Below are 18,334 nucleotides of genomic sequence, written 5' to 3'. Positions count from 1 at the left end.
AGGACTGGAACTCAGGCAGGTCAGGAAGCAGGAGCAGATGGAGAGGCCATGGAGGGATGTTCTTTACTGGCTTGCCTCTCCTCTTGCTCAGCCTGCTCTCTTATAGAACCAAGACTACCAGCCCAGAGATGGCATCACCCACAAGGGGACCTCCCCCTTGATCACTAATTGAGAAAATGCCTTACAGCTGGATCTCGTGGAGGCATTTCCCCAACTGAAAGTCCTTTCTCTGTGATAACTCCGGCTGTGTCAAGTTGACACAAAACTAGCCAGTACATCTCCCAACCCTCAGAATTGGCCAGTATGGCTGTGTTGGGGTGGGGATGTTGGGGAGGGAGCAGAAGATATTGGAGGTGAACACCTGTAATAGTTGTCATGGTAACTTGACTAGATCCCAAGAGGGCTGCTTCTTCCCCAAAGCCCTATGAAGTCTGGAACAGGAGAACATGCATGTGTACACAGACATACACACACACACACACACACACACACACACACACACACACACACACACACACTCTGGGGTTGGCCACTTTTCCAAGTGAGATAGACCAGGTAAGGGACTATAGAGGATAGAGTAGAAGAGAAGGATAGCCCTCCACAAAGGGAGGTGAGGGTGGGACTCTGGTACATTGTGCCTGGGGTGGGGTGGTGACCCAGTGTGTGGAGGATAACTATATATACTCGGCTCACCCACTTATGTCCTGCAGCCGGACCACACAGCAGAGGGGTTTAGAAGGCAGATGATTATTAACAGACAAAAACAATCACAGTTAACCTTAATTGAGAGCTTATTAAATCCAACTATGTATGTGGTTATGCTAAACATTTTACAGGTGGTGTCCCATTTGACTCTCAGAACAACAATGCAAGGTAGGAATTATGAGCCCCACATATACATGAGAAAACAGATGCTAAGAGGTTAAGTACCTTGCTCCAGGTCAATGAGCTGGAAAGAGATAGGCAAGACCCTGCAGGAAAGCGGGAGATGGAGAATATGGTGACATCCCCAGGTCCTCTGCCCTGTCTCTAGGTCATGTGGTCACTCATACTCAGGTGTCTGTTACTTCACGGGGCTAGTTGAGAGGCAGGGCCTGGGAACCTCAGCTCCTGGTGCCTGCCCGGGCTGAGCTGGGGCAGCTGAGGGCACCTGTGTGGGGTGTGGGGGTACACCGAGCAGCGGGCATCGTGATTGGCACGAGCCAGGGGAGCGGCTGGCAGCCTTGTTCCTGGTAAACACGAGGAGAGGTTACTTCACAAGGAAACAGTAATTAACTTTAATTAGCACCTTGCATCTCAGAATATTATTAACATCTCAATTTCTCTAATCAAGGCTGCAGGAGAGGGGCGGCATCTGCTTTGCCGACTCTTTCCTGGCCCTGCTTCCCGGCTTGGCATGGCTCCTGAGCGGCCCCCACCCCTGGATGGTACCCAGGAGTATGTCCTCAGGGACTGGTTGCCAAGGGGAGGCAGCCAGTGAGGAAAGAGGGGTTTGGGCTGGCAGGCCAGAGAGCAGGTACAAGCCAAGGCTTCAGAGCCAAGGGACCGAAGTTCAGGGCTCTTCATTTGGCCACCTCATCTTTCCTGATGGCCTGTAAGCTCCCAGGCAGAGCCTGCTTATGCTACGTGGTTCTGAAAACAGACATGGTCGCCTTCCTTTCTTCCCTCTCTCCTTCCTTCCTTCCTTCCTTCCTTCCTTCCTTCCTTCCTTCCATCCACCCTTCCTCTCTCTTAGAAGCTACCCTCCTCTCTATTACTCTCCCCTTTCTATTTTTCTATCTTCTCTTTTTCTCATTCTACCTCTCGCCCTCTCTCTACCAGAGCTCTCTACTCTAATACAAACACTTGGAGTCTCCTTTCTAGCCAGAGGCCTCTGCTTCCACCTCTGGGGGTGCAGGATGGGCAGAAGATGAATCTGCCTCGGGGTTTAGAAGCTTTGAGTTAAGGGAAGGATAAGTCTTGGGTATATAGAACTTCCATTTGGGTTCCCTACTGATAGGTATCATGAGGTAATGGATCTAAGGGTTATGGGGCTCCAGGAGAAAGGCAGGAACAGAATAGGTCAGAGTCCTAACTGGGAAAGCAGGCCAGAGACCATTTGAAGCACTAGTAAGGCCACAGGACACAGGGACCCTAAGTTAGCGATGGCACATGGGTGCTGATCTGCCCTCTTCAGAAGGCCACCTCAGAAGGACGTCCCTGAGGGTACAGGAAGTGATTCTCTTCATTATCCCTACCCTCAATGACTGTTAACCCTGCCACAAGTCCAATATTAATAAGTGACTGCCCTCCTTGGTCTAATTACAGCAGCAGCTGCTTGCACAAGTTGGCATTTATTAGACAGTCCTCAGGGATGAGTCTCTGGTTGCTCCAGCTTGGGTGTTTTGTTTTTTACTTATTGAGCACCTACTGAGTGTCAAAGGCATGGTCTGCCCAGGAGTAGGTACTGATATTTGAGTTTCTCTCTATAGGGACCGGAGGAACCAAAAGAAAGTGACCTACAGGCCTGGGCATTTTAGCAAAAGAGCCTGGCAGTCAGTGTAGGCACAGAATCCCCAGGAAAGAGATCGAGTCCTAGTCCACGTCTTTCTGATTAGCAGTCCTCACCTGCTGCTAAATTTGTGCCTACAGCATCACCCTGCCCCTCCACATTTGTGTAATCTGGAGGACCAAGTTAGAGGACCGGGTTAGAAGGCAGGCCAGGCAACCAGAGGGCAGAAAGGTTAATGGAGACCCAACTCCAGCCCGCCCAGTTGGAGGTGCATACCATTTGATTACCTCATTTTCCTTGCCACAGGGAAGGGACTTATCAAGCTGCAGGTGCAAAGGGGGACTAGCTACGTGGCTGAGCTCACAGGGCCACGGAGAAGCCAGCAGGGGCACCTGCCTTTCCTTTGCTCTGCTCTCAGTCTGGCCATCACTTAGGGCTAACTGGCGTTTGAGGTTGAGGCCTTAAGTCTCACTGTACCCTGGAGAGGCAGGAACGACCAGATCTTAGGGTTTATGGTTGAGGACTGACATAAAGACCACAGTGAAGTCAGCTTGCTGGGAAGAAAGTGAACGCAAGACAGGACAAGCACTTCTGCCATCCTGTCCTTCACTGTCGTCTGCCTACTTTACCATGAGCCCTCCTGGCCTGAGCTTGGCCTTTGGCTCAAGGAGAACTCAGAGAAGGCTGCTAGCTTGTTAGGAAATAGCCTGTCAGCTCTTGCTCTCGCTCGCGCGCTCTCTCTCTCTCTCTCTCTCTCTTTCCCTCTCTCCCTCCCTTCCTCCCTCCCTTCCTCCCTCCCTCCTCCCCTCTCCCCCTTCCCACCCCTTCCCCAGTCCCAACACCCTGAGGCCCAGGGGCTGGGCCTCTGTAATTGAAGAGTAGTCTGAATAGGGCGGGGAAGAAGCTGACGTTTCCAAAGGCCGTTTTGATGTTGATGATTATGGCCCAGATAAGGCTGTCTTTCTCCCCAGACCCAGGCCTCTCTTTGTTTTTCTCTCTAACAGCCTCTCTGGCTCTGTGTTCCGAGGACTGCCTCTTAGATGGATCAACACTAACTTCTCTTTGGAAAGGGAAGGGACAGCTGGGTCAAAGCGAAACCTGGGGACATAGCCCACTCTCCTCTTCTTGCTTGGGCACTGGGGGACTTTGACGAGATCATTAGCATAACATTTACATAAGAAACAATTGAGGAGATTGGAGTCCAGCTTCAGAGGAAGCACCTGCAAGCCTTTGTGAATGAAAGCATTTCCACCTCCACCCTGAGACCCCTCTGCCCAGCCTCCAGGATCCCCAGAACCTGGCTGGAACCCAGCTTGATTAATGGTGGGGGTAATCAGTGACCGTGCACAGAGCGCCTACTAAGCACCGCAAGCCCAGCTGTGCACGCTGTTGTTCCTTTTGATCTCCACAAATGACTCCCCTGAGGTGATAGGTTTTATAATCCCATTTTACAGAGGAGGAAGCTAAGAATCTACACTTTCCATCTCTACGCCTTCAGGCTAGATGGGCTGTTAGCAGGCCCTGTTGGCTTCGAGGAAAAGGTCATGTGATCTGTGTCCTGCGCTCCTCCAGTGAAGCTGGGTGCTCTGGGCTCCTCTGAAGCATGCAGATTAAGGCCCAAGGGTTATAGGATCCCTAGAGGCTTAGATAAGAGCTCGGGAACAGGCTCCTAGACACAGATACACAGGCTCATACACTCACATGCACGGCTTCCGCCCCTCCCCCGCTCCAGCTTCTCGAGGCAGAGGAGCCCGCTGACTCGGTCCATAACCAGGTTAGCCAAGATCCAATTAACTAGTTAGCACAGGCAGGGCTGGGGGCAGGGAGGGTGTGCAGGAGAGCGGATGGATGGGTCGGGTAATATGCAGAGACAGGCAGAGACATCGGCTCCAAGCTAACCTGATAAGCAGCTCTCGGTTTCTATTCGCCCTGCCTAGCAGGATGAGGGACCAGACCCCAGCAGCTGAAAGGAAGAGGGAACATTGGCCTCTGACCTTCTGCCCCCCCTCCCCCAGTGAATTCCCAGCACCCTCAGCCTGTGGCTTTCTCTCCCAGCAACCCGCTCTTCCTTCTCCTTTCAGATGATATGAAGCTCCAGCTTCAGGAAGATATATTTTCATCCCAATGAGCCCAGAGTAAGGACCTGGACTTATCCTCAGGGGAGGTAGCAGGAGGGTAGGGAGCTGCTGGAGATGGTAGGGGGAGGGAAGGCAACAATAGCCACTATTTATGGAGTTTACCAAACACTAGGCACTGTATGGCCACTCATGTGTACTATCTCATTTGCACTTTGGACAGTCCATTTCAGTAGGTATTAGCAGAGTCCTCATTCATTTTGCAGTTGAGGAAACGGAGACCCAAGGCACTTACCCAAGGTCACACTTCCAAGCTGCCTCTGTCTCAAAAGGACCATGCTACATCCAACCTCTGGACCAGGTTCCCAACTGACAGTCATACCACCGCTCTCTCCACCCCTATAGGTTGACAAAGGTTGCCTGGATCTGTCACAGGCAGCTCCTTTACCATAAGGTAGTTTTACCTCTGATCTCCATTTTGCAGTTAAATGAAATGGCGGGGGGGGGGGGGGGGCTGGCTGGCTGGAGAGATGGCTCAGCGGTTAAGAGCACTGACTGCTCTTCCAAAGGTCCCGAGTTCAAATCCCAGCAACCACATGGTGGCTCACAACCATCTGCAATGAGATCTGATGCCCTCTTCTGGTGTGTCTGAAGACAGCTACAGTGTACTCATATATAATAATAAATAAGTCTTTAAAAAAAAATGAAATTGGGGGCCCCTGAGGAGCAATGGGATTTGTTCAAAGCTTTTTGCCACTGTATGGGTCAGAACTTGAATCCGGGCCAGTTCTGACTTCTAGTACGCCTCGAGAGGCACCATGGGAGGGAAGAAACAGCCTAGGCTGAGTTAAGGTAGGCCACCCATCTATTTTAGTTTACTTCTTGGCTGTCCTGTATCTCACTTTGTAGACCAGGCTGGCCTCGAACTCAGAAATCCGCCTGCCTCTGCCTCCCGAGTGCTGGGATTAAAGGTGTGCGCCACGATGCCCGGCTTAGTTTACTCCTTTATCTCTGGCTTAGAAGGCAGCTTCTGGCCTTCAGTTGAGACGGCTGGAGAGGTTCAGTGTCTGAGGACTCAGGGCCACCTTAGGGGACTCCAGGGCAAGAGCAGCAGGCATTCTCCCTCTTCTCCTCTCAGCACCAGCATCTCTGCCTTGAGTCTCTCCTGCTTTCCCAAGGCTGCATCTGAAGGGCAGAGTTGAGGAACGCTTCGAGGTCACAACCCCCAGTTGCAGTCAGAAATACAAACCATGTTTCTGACTTTAAGGCTAATTTCCTCTCAGCCTGGGCTCCTCATTCCTGGGGAGGGGGGGGGCCTTCTAACCCTAAAAGCTTTGGGTTTGACTGAGGCCTCCCCCCCTTACACATACACACACACACAGACACAATCAGTGAAAGAGCCCTGAGCACGCGCTCACGTGGGTTCTCGGACCCCAGCACCAGAAGAGTTAAGTCATCCTCTGCAGAAGGGACAGAAAGTTGTCCATACAGGAAGCTGTTCTCCAGTCCCAAAAGCCTCTGGGGAGGGGGGATGGGAGACAATTTTTTTTTTTCAGCCTGTTTCTCAGGCTCCTCACCCTCCCTAGGGATCCAGCTACATGCCAGAGACTGACCCTTGACCTGGGCCCTTCCACTCCACCTCCCCAGCCGGATAGACTCTGATTCCACTCAGGGCCCCCAGGGTACTTAGAGAATGGGACTCCCCCACTTCCTCGCTTCCTCACCTCCCTTTCTCCCCCACCACCCCAACTATTCTCCCAATCTGGTTTATTCACCCCCACCCCCCATGGTGCCTCACTCCTCTCCTGTGCCACAGACACGGATCCTCCTCCGCCCTGGGTCCCCAGTCCTCGCGCCCCAACCCCCGCCTTCATAATCTTCTAAAAATAAAAGCCAGTGATTCAAGTTGGCAACTCCGGAAACACATACTCCAGCCCAGGCATCCGCCGGGTGGGGGACAAGGAAGGACCCACAAACAGAGAAATACTCAGAAGAAACAGCTCAGGTAAACACAGGAACACAGGCTTGGCCTGAGGAGAAAGAAGGCAGCAGTAGAGGCTGGAAGGGGCCAGGAAGGAAGAGACTGTTGCTGGGGGAGGGAGGACTCCTGAGGTAAGGTCTCTGATAAAGAGTGGGGGGGGGGGGGGTCTCCCAAGGCTTCCTGTCTGTTGTCATTAAATGTGTTCTACTTTCTAAATATTAACTCCATCCCCAAAGGCAGGCCTTGACTGAACTAAAACCCAGGAAAATCCCCTTCCGTACAGTCAGGTCTGAGCCCATTCCCTCAGGGGACCTTCTAGTTGCTTTGCTTCCCAGAGAGAGGAGGAAGGTCACCTATTCTTGGCCTGCTGCTGCCTCTTCCTGGGCCCTAGCCAGGACAAAGGTCAAAGGGATTCTAGGCATTGGCCCTTTTGAGATTGTCTTTGCTCCTAGAAGTACCACCAGGTGGTCATGGGAAAAGGCCTGAAAAGACACTCCTCCCAGGCCGTCCAGACCAGTAGCAGAAAGACCGGACCACATCACACTTTTCTTGAGCCAGATTCTGTCCTGTACCGAGCTCTTCAGCTTTCTGGACTGGAATTGATTTAAGTTCGTGGTTACAGTACATTTGGGGACCTAGCAATTAATTAGAAGAAAAAAAATGGCTAGTATCTTTCAACTACTTCCTGTGTCCCACACCTGGGTTAAAATGGTACACGATTGTCATTATATGTAGATAATCCTGTTGTGAGCTCATTTTTATCATTCCTCACTTATAGGTGAAACAGAAGCAGATTGCTCCCAGAGCTGACCCAAGGGCGGGTCCCAGGAGTAAAAACGGCCAAGTTGGAATTTGAACTCAGATACGCCGGACTCCATAGCCTTTTCCCTCCAGCCTCTGTGCCTTAGCCTGAGGTGTGTGTGTGTGTGTGTGTGTGTGTATATATATATATATATATATATATATATATATATATATATATATATATATATATATATCTGAGCTGAAATCTGGAAAGCGAGTGTGTTCTTAATTTCAAGTAGTTCCATGTGCCTTGGGACCAGATATCCGGATAGAGAGAAACAGTAGTTTTCTGGGAAGCTAGGGTCTCCGTCTGTACTGTCCTGGTTCCCACACTGTCCCAAGTGGCAGAATCCACGGGCACAAATGACCCCAGGACCTAGCATTCTTTAGTCATCCTTAGTCAGTGCCTCTGAGCAGCTGCTGGGACGCTGGCTACAGGGATTTAGGAAATTGCTCACCAGCCTAATTCCTTGTTTCCAGGGATGGTCAGCCAGGCCTGCAAAACAGCAGTCTCGGCCCGGGCAGGCCACCTCTGGTCAGTGGTGGCCTCCTGCGAGAGAGCACCAGACGCTGTGTTTGCTTTTCCATTTCCTTGATTGGGTGGAGGCTGGGCCAGGCAGCTTGGACAGGCTGGGCAGCCCACAACTCGATGTCAGAGAAGATAAGACCATCTATCTTGTCAGTGTCTGTGAGCCATTCTCAGCTCTCTGTTTGCCCAGTCAAGGCCTGTGCTCTTCTGCTGTATATGGCCTCTGCGTGCTAGACAACAAATGGCCCCCTTTGCTGCGGCTCTGCAGAGGCCCTGTGTCCAGCTCTTCCTATACCACGAGTGGGCAGTTTGGGAATGCAGCCTTTGGTTTACACAAAAACTACACATCACACGGGAGTTAGATGGTGTGCTTGAGAGGAGTCTACCCTTAAAGTTGATAAACACAGATAAACACACGTATGTGTGTCCGTCTATGCCACAAGGCTTGGGTACATTAGGTAAACACCACCGGAGTTGTATCCCCAGCTCCTATGGCCATTCTTTGTTTTTTTTGTTTGTTTGTTTTTCGAGACAGGGTTTCTCTGTGTAGTCCTGGAACTCACTCTGTAGACCAGGCTGACCTCAAACTCAGAAATCCGCCTACCTCTGCCTCCCAAGTGCTGGGATTAAAGGCAAGCACCACCACCACCTGGCTTTCTTTGTTGTTTTTGAGACAGCATTTCCATGTAGTTTAGGATAGCCCTCAGATTTCAAACTTCATATGAAGTTGAGGGTGACCCTGAACTCCAGATCTTCCTGCCTCTATTTCAAAGCGCTAGGAGACGTTAGACCTGGCTACATTTTTGGTAGTTATGGAATTTGAACTCAGAGCCTTACATATTGTACTACTGAGCTATAGCCTCAGCTCATTTATGCTTTTACTTTGAGACAAGATCTTGCTAAGTTGTCCACAGGCTGGCTTTGAACTAGCTATGTAACCCAGCAACTTGAGATCCTCCTGCCTCAGTCTTCCACATACCTGGGGTTCCAGGTTTATACCACCATGTCTGACTCCAACATACACTCTTAGTTTTTCTTGATGTATACATATAGGATGGTGCACATTGAGGTGGGGGGAGTGCATGTACACATTCACGTCGTAGAGGTGAGAGGACAACCGCAGGTGTCAGCCTCAGAACCACTGTCTCCTCTTTGAGATGGAGCTACCTTTGGTTTGATGTTCACCCGTTAGGCTAGATTAACTGACTGGTCAGTGTGCTCTAGGAATCATCCACCTGTCTGCTTCCTTGGAGCTGAGATTATAACCCACACAACCACAGCTAACATTTTTATTTGACTTCTGTCTTAGTTAAGATTTTACTGCTGTGAACAGACACCATGACCAAGGCAACTCTTATAAGGACAATACTGGCTTACAGGTTCAGAAGTTCAGTCCATTATCATCAAGGCAGGATCATGGCAGCATCTAGGCAGGAGGAGCTGAGAGTTCTGCATCTTCATCTGAAGACTGCTAGCAGAATACTGACTTCCAGGCAGCTAGGATGAGGGTCTTAAAGCCCACACCCACAGTGACACACCTACTCCAACAGGGCCACACCTTCTCATATTGCCACTCCCTGGCCAGAGCAGGTTCTGTGGAATAAACTGAGATGAGTACTTTATTAACAACTATGGTCACCCTCATACACATTTTTATTTATTACTTACTCAAAAGACAACTCTTAGGGGTAGGTTGATATTCATCTTCATTTTGCAAGTGAGGAAGCTGAAGGCAGAGTCTTAGAGTTAGAAAGTAGAAGAGCTGGGATTTGAACCCTCAGATTATAGACAAGTTACTTTCCCTATGGTCACTCCTCTCCAAACCCATTGGCCTTTGTGCATGCCCCACAGGCACACATACCCCACAGATTACCTTCTGGATGTTTAAAACTGCTGCAGGTAGTTCTTACGGATAAGCCATGACCAGTAACCTAGGTAAGGCTTTATGATAAGCCTCTAATTGGCTGCTGGCCAGCGCCTATCCTCTTGGTACAAGCTCTTCTGATCAGTTTTACTTGTGGACGCTGTCATACCTATAAAGCCCTGTTAAGTTCATCTCATTATTGCAATTCTTCATAGGTACCTGCTACCATAAAAAAAAAAAAAATCACCTGTCCTTTCATGCTTGTCATTTGAAATCCTAATTTATATAAATTCCTTTTGTCCTTTGTGGTTTTAGGTCCTACCTGATCCTCCCTCCCACTGTGACCTTGGGGGTTCCAGGACAAGTTTCATTCAGATCCCCTCCTCATTCCTATCCAGACAGCCTTGATACATAAATTTAACTCTAGCTTTGCCCATTCTGCTATCTTGCCTGTGGACTCATCCCTTCTGCCCTCCTGTGACTGCCTCCAGGGTCTCGGCCAATGCCTGTGCCTCTGAGTTGGTGCCACAGAGCAGCTCAGTACATGTAACTTAAAAGGAGCCTGAGGTTGAGCGACAGGAGACAGAACCTGGGAGACCCAGACAGTAAGAATGGTTTGTGTGGACTCAGAGGCAGAACTCAGAAACACAGCCAGGTGAAAGAGAGGGAGGGTTGGGAAGGATCATACAAAGGATGGAAGCCAGGCAGCGGTGGTGCACACCATTAATCCCAGCACTTGGGAGGCAGACAGTCGGATCTTTGTGAGTTCAAGGTCAGGCTGGTCTACAGAGCAAGTTCCAGGACAGCCGAGGCTGCACAGAGAAATCCTGTCTCAAAGAACAACAAACAATCAAACAGTCAAACAAACAGAAATGAGTAGAGTGGAGAGGGGGGTGGGGAAGGGGAGGTGAGGGAGGGGGAATCATTCCCTTAGGTTAGAACAATCCTTAGCTCTCTGCATGGGAAGAGCCTTCAGAGATCAGCCAGTCCAGGAGTGGCAAAGCACTCATAAGCTCTAGTGGGATGAGCCTGCATGCACCCTGAGAAGAGCATGCTAGTGTTGGTTGGTAATGTCTGCTCTGGGCACTGAATTGGAATCAGTGGTGTATACACTGGAATGTCACGAATTTGCTTCAGCTGGCACCTTTGCAAAGTAGAACAACGAAGAGTCTAGGGTAGGGTATCTAGCTAAGGTTTCAACCCTACCCTGCTCTTTTGCAAGAGGGACTTGTGTAGCTGAGGCTGCCCTTGAACTCCTGGTTCTCCTACCTCTACTTCCAAGGTGATAGGATTACAGACTTTTGACAACCATACCCAAACTGGAATTTCCAAATTTAACACAGACAAGGGACTTGGGGAATATAGTGGATTTGGGTACCTAGTGTGTGATAATGGTCGGTGAGAGAGCAGACAGCCCGCAGCTGTGGAGAAGGTTGTAGCATGTCACAGACCAGACGTGGGGCAAGTGTTTCCACTGAGTGCTAGCTCACTGGACTTGCCTAGCATCTGCCTCTGCCTTGTTTATTTCACTTCTGATTTCCCCATCTTGGTCTCCCCATAGAAGAATAGGAGGCTCTTTGGAGCAAGAGCTTCCTGTAAACGGAGTCAAAACTACAGTTGAGAGGCGAGAAGACAGGGTGGGGATGGGGAGAATAGGCTTGCACAGGGATGGCACCCGTATGCAGAGACCCTGGCAGTGTGGACTCTGAAAGGAGGCAGCTATGGAGGAGCAGGGCAGAGAAGAGCAGGGACCATTAAGCCAGAGTGTCCTGGCTGGAGGATGCAAATGGGACTAGAAGGTCCAGGTACTCAGGACTGGCCCACCTTTAAAGTTGGCTCATGAGCCTCTGCCCTCTTCCATTCCTATGTGGGCTATCTTCCTCTCCAGTCCATCTTTCTCTTCTCCATGTCCTTGTCCGCATCCATACCACAGTGCCTCCTGGGTATATGGTGAGAATGGTCCTATCAGAGTTAAGCCAAGGGGCTGATTGAATCTAGATTATGGGGCTAAGGCTAGGCAAAGAAAATAGGCTTCGAGAACACTCTAGAGCAGCTCAACATCCCACCAGCTTTCTGTAAGAGAAAGTAGGCCTAGAGAGGAGGAGGCTGCCAGTGTCAGTAACCAGGTTAAACAGTCACTGTGATATGCCCTCAGACTCTCATCTTCCTGCAGGAGAGCACTCCCAGATCCTGCCCACAGAACTGCCCTTCATCATGTCTTGTTAGAAAGGCCTCTTCGACCTTACCCCTGGATAGATACAGGATTGGATCTGGCTCATCCATCCATGAACCACAAGTCACTCAATAGAAACAGACCCAGTGCCATCAGCTGAGGGCCTTTCCCTGATCTCTTAGGGAAAAGGTGTTTTGTTTTCTGCAGAGTTTGCTACTGTAGGAAATTTAAGTATGGGCTGCTTAGAGCATTTGGGGTTCGGCTACCCAGAGAGTAAAGCTAACACAAATGAGAGCAGACCTGAGTCGAAGAGACAGATGCCCAGTAACATTGTCTGAATGCCCTGATCCAGATACGCCTGAAACCTCTCTCTGAGTTTGTTTCCAGTTATGTGGGAAAAAGCTTAAGCTGTCCTGATTTGGGTTTCTGTCTCTGTGTCTGTCTGTCTGTATCTCTGTGTCTGTCTCTGTGCCTCCATCTCGCTTCCCTGCTCCCCACCCCAGGCTCGCATGTAGCCCAAGCTGGTCTTAGACCCTCTATGTAGCTAAGTTTGATCTGAAGCCCTGCTCCTCCTGCCTCTACTTCCCAAGTAGGGATTATAGACATGTGCCATCACGCATCGCATGGTTTTATGTGACGCTGTGGCAGGCAAGCGCTGCACCAACTAAGCTACATCCTCACCCTCTTCACTCGGATTCCTAACTGTTTACATGCAAGAGGCTGTAGATCAGCCTAGAGAAACAGGGATAGAGAACTTAAAGAGAGAAGTAGCTGGCAAGATGAGGATCAAGTCTGAGGAGACAGCAGAGGTATGTGTTTGGGGGTGGGTGGGGGTATATGTATGTGAGTTTCTGGTTGGGGGTGGGGACCTATTTGGATTACTGAGCTGACATTCCTGAACCAGGAGGACGAGAGCTTACTGAAAAGAACACGGGGCCAAGGAGGATTTTTTTTCAGAGAAGCCTATCCAAGATGGGTGTCTCTCCATGTGATGATAGCTGTCCATTCGAGCCCCAAACCTGTACAGGTGGTAGGACGACATAGAACAAGAGGAAGACAGTGTCAGCTGGAGTGTATCTGGTCAGTCAGCACTTGGTTGCAGTTTGCAGAGCATGTGCTCCTAACCAGTTTCTAAAGAGGAAGGGAAATATTCAACAAATCCCTGCACGCCTCATACTCAGAATGTCCCGCTCCTTATCAGATGTAACCGGATTTCTTCCGATGTACAGTATACAAAACTCAGCGATAGACACCAGAGGCCTGGGAAGAACGGAATGGCCCGGGGTTGCCTCGTTCTGATGCATCGTGAGGTGGCCCAGAGAGATGACCTCAGCACTCCCCTCTGTAACGGCAAAAACCTCCACTGATTATGGACTCGACGAAGTGAACTCTGGGGCCCCCAACCAGGGCATCGTCTGCTGAGACTACCTCTGGAGATGCCAGGCCAGATGGGGATGATGGGAGGAAATGGTGCCCAGCACTGATAAGCCACTCCCTTCCTTTGTCCCAGACGCACTTCAATGTCTGCTATGTCTTTGCATTGGGAATCCTCAAGGGAGAGACAGAGAACAGACAGACAAACAGGGTGGAGGGGCCTCTTCCTGGTGCCAGGGAGCCTCTTTACCCCTCCCCACCTTTCCTCACTTCCTCTCACTGGGGAACCATGAAAACCATATAAAGAAACCTCAGCTGTAACAATAAAATGCATATATGTAATACATGTGCACATATAAAATATTTGTGAATGTAACCAGTAGATAACATTGTTATTTCCTTCTTTGGTTTACAGTCTGGCCTGTGTCTTCTCAAAGCCACATAGTATTACACTTATTTCCTCCCTGGTTGATGGCCATTGAGGTTGCTCCTGAGTTTCTGCTATTGCAAACAAGAACATCTAGACACTGCGCATGTGTGAATGTTTCTAGAGGATTCATTCCTAGAGAAGAGATTGCTGGCTCAAAATGCCTATGAATTTTTCATTTTGAAAGATTGTGCCAAGTTAGAGTGGAGACCTTTTCCCTGTGACGGAGCCTTCCATCTCTGGGGCTTAACTAGAGATGAAAGATATCTCGGCCAGAAAGAGCACAGGGTTTCCATTAGACAAGGGCATGTTCTAGTCCTGGCTCTGCCACCTTCTCGTGTGACTTTGACTAAATCACTTAATCTCTGTCTGTCTGTCTGTCTGTCTCCTCTTCTTCCCTCCTTTTGTCCCTCTCTCCCTTGTGTGATATATGTATGGTGGGCACATTTTGTAGCACATATATGGAGTTCAGAGGACAACCACAGGTTGGCCCTTTGAAGCAGGATTTCTTTGTCATTCACCATTGCATATACCAGGTTAGCTGTCCCAGTACAGAACAGGCTTTTGACCAGCATATGTTCTAGTTCCCTATCTGAACTCTCTATATCCACCATGGCAAACCAGCTCTGGAGAGAGGCTGCCAAAGATACTTATTAGTTGTCATTGCAGAAGTCAGGATTGCACCAAGGTCTTTTCCCTTCATGGTCTGTTCAGCTCAGCCACTGCTCAGGAGGAAGGGGTCAAGAGTAGAACAATGGCTGGGTTTGGTGACAGGGAATGACCAGAAGCAGTCTACATAGAGCATGGAACCCGAACCAGTAAAGGAAGTACAGCAAAGGCCTGATGTCAGCAGCGGAGGGCATCAGTGTTAGGAGCCCAATTCAGAGGGAGGGATTCGGAGAAGGGGTCTGGAAGTCCTTGGTGACATGGCAGCAGCAGATCACCTCCAAAGTCCCCGTGGGGACCCTCAGCTGCAGATCACTGTACTCTGTAATCTCCAGGCTTCCTGTGGTATCAGATCCATTGTCTTCTGCCCCTGGCAGTGTAACGGGCCATGGGACAAGCAGACCAGGCTGCTCTTCCTGGAAGAGAGTGCAAAAACTGCTGGCATGGGAATCAGAGGGGTGATCCAAAATGGTGGAGCCGAGCAGCTTTGTGAGAGCAGTGCTGGCAAAGTCTCCAGAAGGTGGAGTCGTGATGGGTGGTGATCCGTGGGCTTGGCAGTGGGCCTGAGAAGCACGCTCTGAAGCCTGAGTCTGGACAGGTGGTTCTCATTCCCAGACCCATCCAGTACATGCTCTGAGGTTCAGGGGAGTCATGCATTCTTTTAAATATCATTTTCTTCCTTGGTAAATGAAGATAGCAACCTCCCCGGTGCATAGCTCCAGAGGCTGGGTGTGGTGGCTTTGCCTGTAGTCGGCACTCAGGAGGCTACGGCAGGAGGATTTGGAATCAAGGCCAGTTACAGAATGAGATTCTATCTCAATTTAAGAAACAAAAACGGAGCTGAGTGGAGTGTGGTGGCTTACAACTGTAAATCCCAAGACCAGAGAGAGGCTGACATATGAGGAATATGAAGAATTCAAAGCCAGCCTGAGCTATATAGTAAATTCTAGGTTAGCAAGAAATGCAGAGTGAGATTTTTTGTCTCAAAAACAAATAAACAAGCAAACAAAGACAAAACAAACATCCTAAAAGAACCCAGAAAAATCAGGAAAGTATAAAGGGGCCTTGTTGGGAGGAATGGGGGGAGCAATAGTGAGGGTGGATTTGATTGGAGACGTGGGAAAAATGGGGGAACTCTAATGGCAGGGGATTGTGGAAGAGGAAAGTGGGTAAAATAACAGGAAAAATGTCTGAAAAAAGTCACAAGTATCATACTATTCCCCATCTATCTAAAAGTCCTTGTAATAGTTGGAGGTTAATAATAAACATACAGATAACATTTAAATGAGCAGTTTGCATCTGGCCTGACAATGCTTTCTCTAAGATCCAGATACCATGTAACAAAAACTCCAACACTAGGTGTGAAAAGGCCTTTTCTGAATTGTTGGTCAGGGTTGTCCAAGAGACTCTCAAATTGCATGCCACTGCTATTGCCCTCAGTTGCCCCCAGAGGAGGAAGGTAAGTCTCTATTGATGAAGAGACCATGCCCTTCAGACACAGAGTTCAGAGACCCCTGAGCTGAGAATGATCTGAGTGAATGCTTCCTCTCTGAGGACTAGTTTTCATGATGCCATTCAAGCTTCCAGTGGAGAAAAGTATCCAGGTTTAAAATGTAAAGAAATAATGCAATATAAAGAAAAATCTAGCCGGGTGGTGGTGGCGCACGCCTTTAATCCCAGCACTCGGGAGGCAGAGGCAGGCGGATTTCTGAGTTCGAGCCCAGCCTGGTCTACCAAGTTACCAAGTGAGTTCCAGGACAGCCAGGGCTATACAGAGAAACCCTGTCTAGAAAAACCAAAAAAAAAAAAAAAAACAAAACAAAAACCAACCAACCAAACAAACAAAAAAAAGTATCCAGCTATCACACCCATGATCCACAACAGTAAACACCTGGCACGCATACCTTAGCAGTAACCAACAACTGTCTAATTGGACTTAAGACCTACCTGTTTGCAGGGTGGTGGCTCACACCTTTAGTAACTCACCTGCCTTTGTCCTGCTTCTGTACCTGCAAGGGTAGCTGCTCTGCTCTCCAATCAAATAGTGAGATCATGGTCTTATTCTTGTAAAAAGTTCATAATATCCTGTCACGCTTGTCAACAGCTACCACATCTACATCAACAGAAAGTACCCAACATATAGGGGTTGTCTCTATAAACTTCCTGCTTTACTGACTTGGGGCCACCTCTTTAGACTTGTAGCCACAGGAGAGTGTGCCGTCCCCTCCCCCCTTCCCGTGTGCCTCCCTCCCTTGCCTTGGTCTGTGTGGCTCAATAAAAATTCCAAATTCATCAAGAGCTTATCCTGGTCTTTTTCTCTTGGGTGAGAGCAGCCTGGCTAAAACATCATCAAGGAAATTTCTCTTTGCAACAGATCGAGACCATTAGAAAAAAGCCACAACCAATCAAAATGCAGAGCCCTGGAGCTCAGACCCCAGGGTCCATCTATGAAAGAACCTGGCACCTAAAGTTAAGGGATTATTACACAAGAGCGGGCAGAAAAATGATAAGAGCCAGAGGAACAGAGTTTGCTGTGAGATTGTCTCCTTGGAAAGTCAGAAGCTACCTACCCTTGTGAAGTTCCATCAACAACCACCTAAACAGGCACTGGAGGAGGACAACACTAGACATGCTAACACTAACAGGGCTAGGGGAAAGCCCAAGAACCACAGCCCTCGACAAAGACCTGCAGGCAACAAAGGACTGGAGTGGGGGTGGGGGTGGGAGGGCCTAGACTTCCCCAGGGAAGAGCTTACCAATTGATTATCCCATACTGAGTGGTCAGCCCTGAAAACATCCATACAAGTAACATTATACAGACTGAGCAAGTTGTATGCAGGAATATGAAGTGCTTGTGTGCGTGCTTGTGTGTGTGTGTGTGTGTGTGTGTGTGTGTGTGTGTGTGTACAATTAATAAAAAAGAAGGTCATGTTGAATGTCTTTAATCCCAGCATCCATTCAGAAGGCAGAGGCAGGGAGATCTCTGAGTTTAAAGTTAGCCTGGTCTAGAGAGAGAGTTCCAGGATAGTCATATCAAAAACAAACAAAATACAAACAAAACAAGAACCAAACCAAACAAACAAAAAAGAAAAAGAAGAAAAAGAAAACCAAAAAGATCAAGGAATGGTATATGGGAGGGTTTGGAGAGAGGAAAGGGAATGGTGTAATTATCCTATAATCTGGAAAAATAAAAGAAATGAAAACTTAAATCCTAGCGAGTCAGCATTAGTTGTGTACTCAGGAGACAGGGACGTGAGGATCAGCAGTGTAAGTCTGTACTCTGCTACATATGGAATCTGAGGCCGGCCTGGTCTATACAAGACTGTGTCTTTATAAAAAAAAAAAAAAGAAGAAAGAAAGAAAGAAAGAAAGAAAGAAAGAAAGAAAGAAAGAAAGAAAGAAAGAAAGAAAGAAAAAGAAAAGAAAGCGGGTAGTGGTGGCGCACGCCTTTAATCCCAGAGGCAGGTAAATTTCTGAGTTCAAGACCAGCTGGGTCTACAAAGTGAGTTCCAGGACAGCCAGGGCAACACAGAGAAACCCTGTCTCGAAAAGCAACAACAACAGTAAGAAAGAAGAGAAAAAGAGAGAAAGAAAGCTTTTTTGTCATGCCTTTCTCTCTGTTGATGGTTATTGCTGGTGCTGGAAATGGAACACAGGACCTTGAATATTCTGAGCCAGTGTTCCACCGCAGAGCCACCCTGCATACCAACAGCAGATCTTATTAATAAGTTCACACTAAGAGTGGCATCAACCCTTGTATGATTGCTCATTGCTGTAATTTCAATACTTAAGCAATAGAGTCAGGGGTTCAAAACCAACCTCAGCTACATAAGTCTGAGACCAGTCTGAATCACAGGAGTCCCTCTCTAAATAAATAAGTAAATAGAGTATTCAAGTTGGTGGGCTTTGAGGAGGTGACAAAGCAGTTTTGTTTTGTTTTGTTTTGTTTT

At 48.8% G+C, this 18,334-nt stretch overlaps 2 long non-coding RNA genes across 2 annotated transcripts; both read left to right on the top strand.

Moving 5' to 3' along the window:
• Window positions 1-227: 227 nt before the first annotated feature.
• On the top strand, window positions 228-10,182 carry Gm38566. The gene is made up of 3 exons (XR_877328.2): window positions 228-6,678; window positions 7,326-7,461; window positions 10,060-10,182. It is a non-coding gene; the product is annotated as a predicted gene, 38566 (long non-coding RNA).
• Window positions 10,183-10,626: 444 nt separating this feature from the next.
• Gm30259 lies at window positions 10,627-16,676 on the top strand. Its single transcript, XR_386174.3, has 2 exons — window positions 10,627-12,726; window positions 12,822-16,676. It is a non-coding gene; the product is annotated as a predicted gene, 30259 (long non-coding RNA).
• Window positions 16,677-18,334: the final 1,658 nt, after the last annotated feature.

Source organism: Mus musculus, chromosome 18 (assembly GCF_000001635.26).
Source record: "Mus musculus strain C57BL/6J chromosome 18, GRCm38.p6 C57BL/6J".
Lineage (NCBI taxonomy): Eukaryota > Metazoa > Chordata > Mammalia > Rodentia > Muridae > Mus > Mus musculus.
This window is presented reverse-complemented; position numbering and strand designations above follow the sequence as displayed.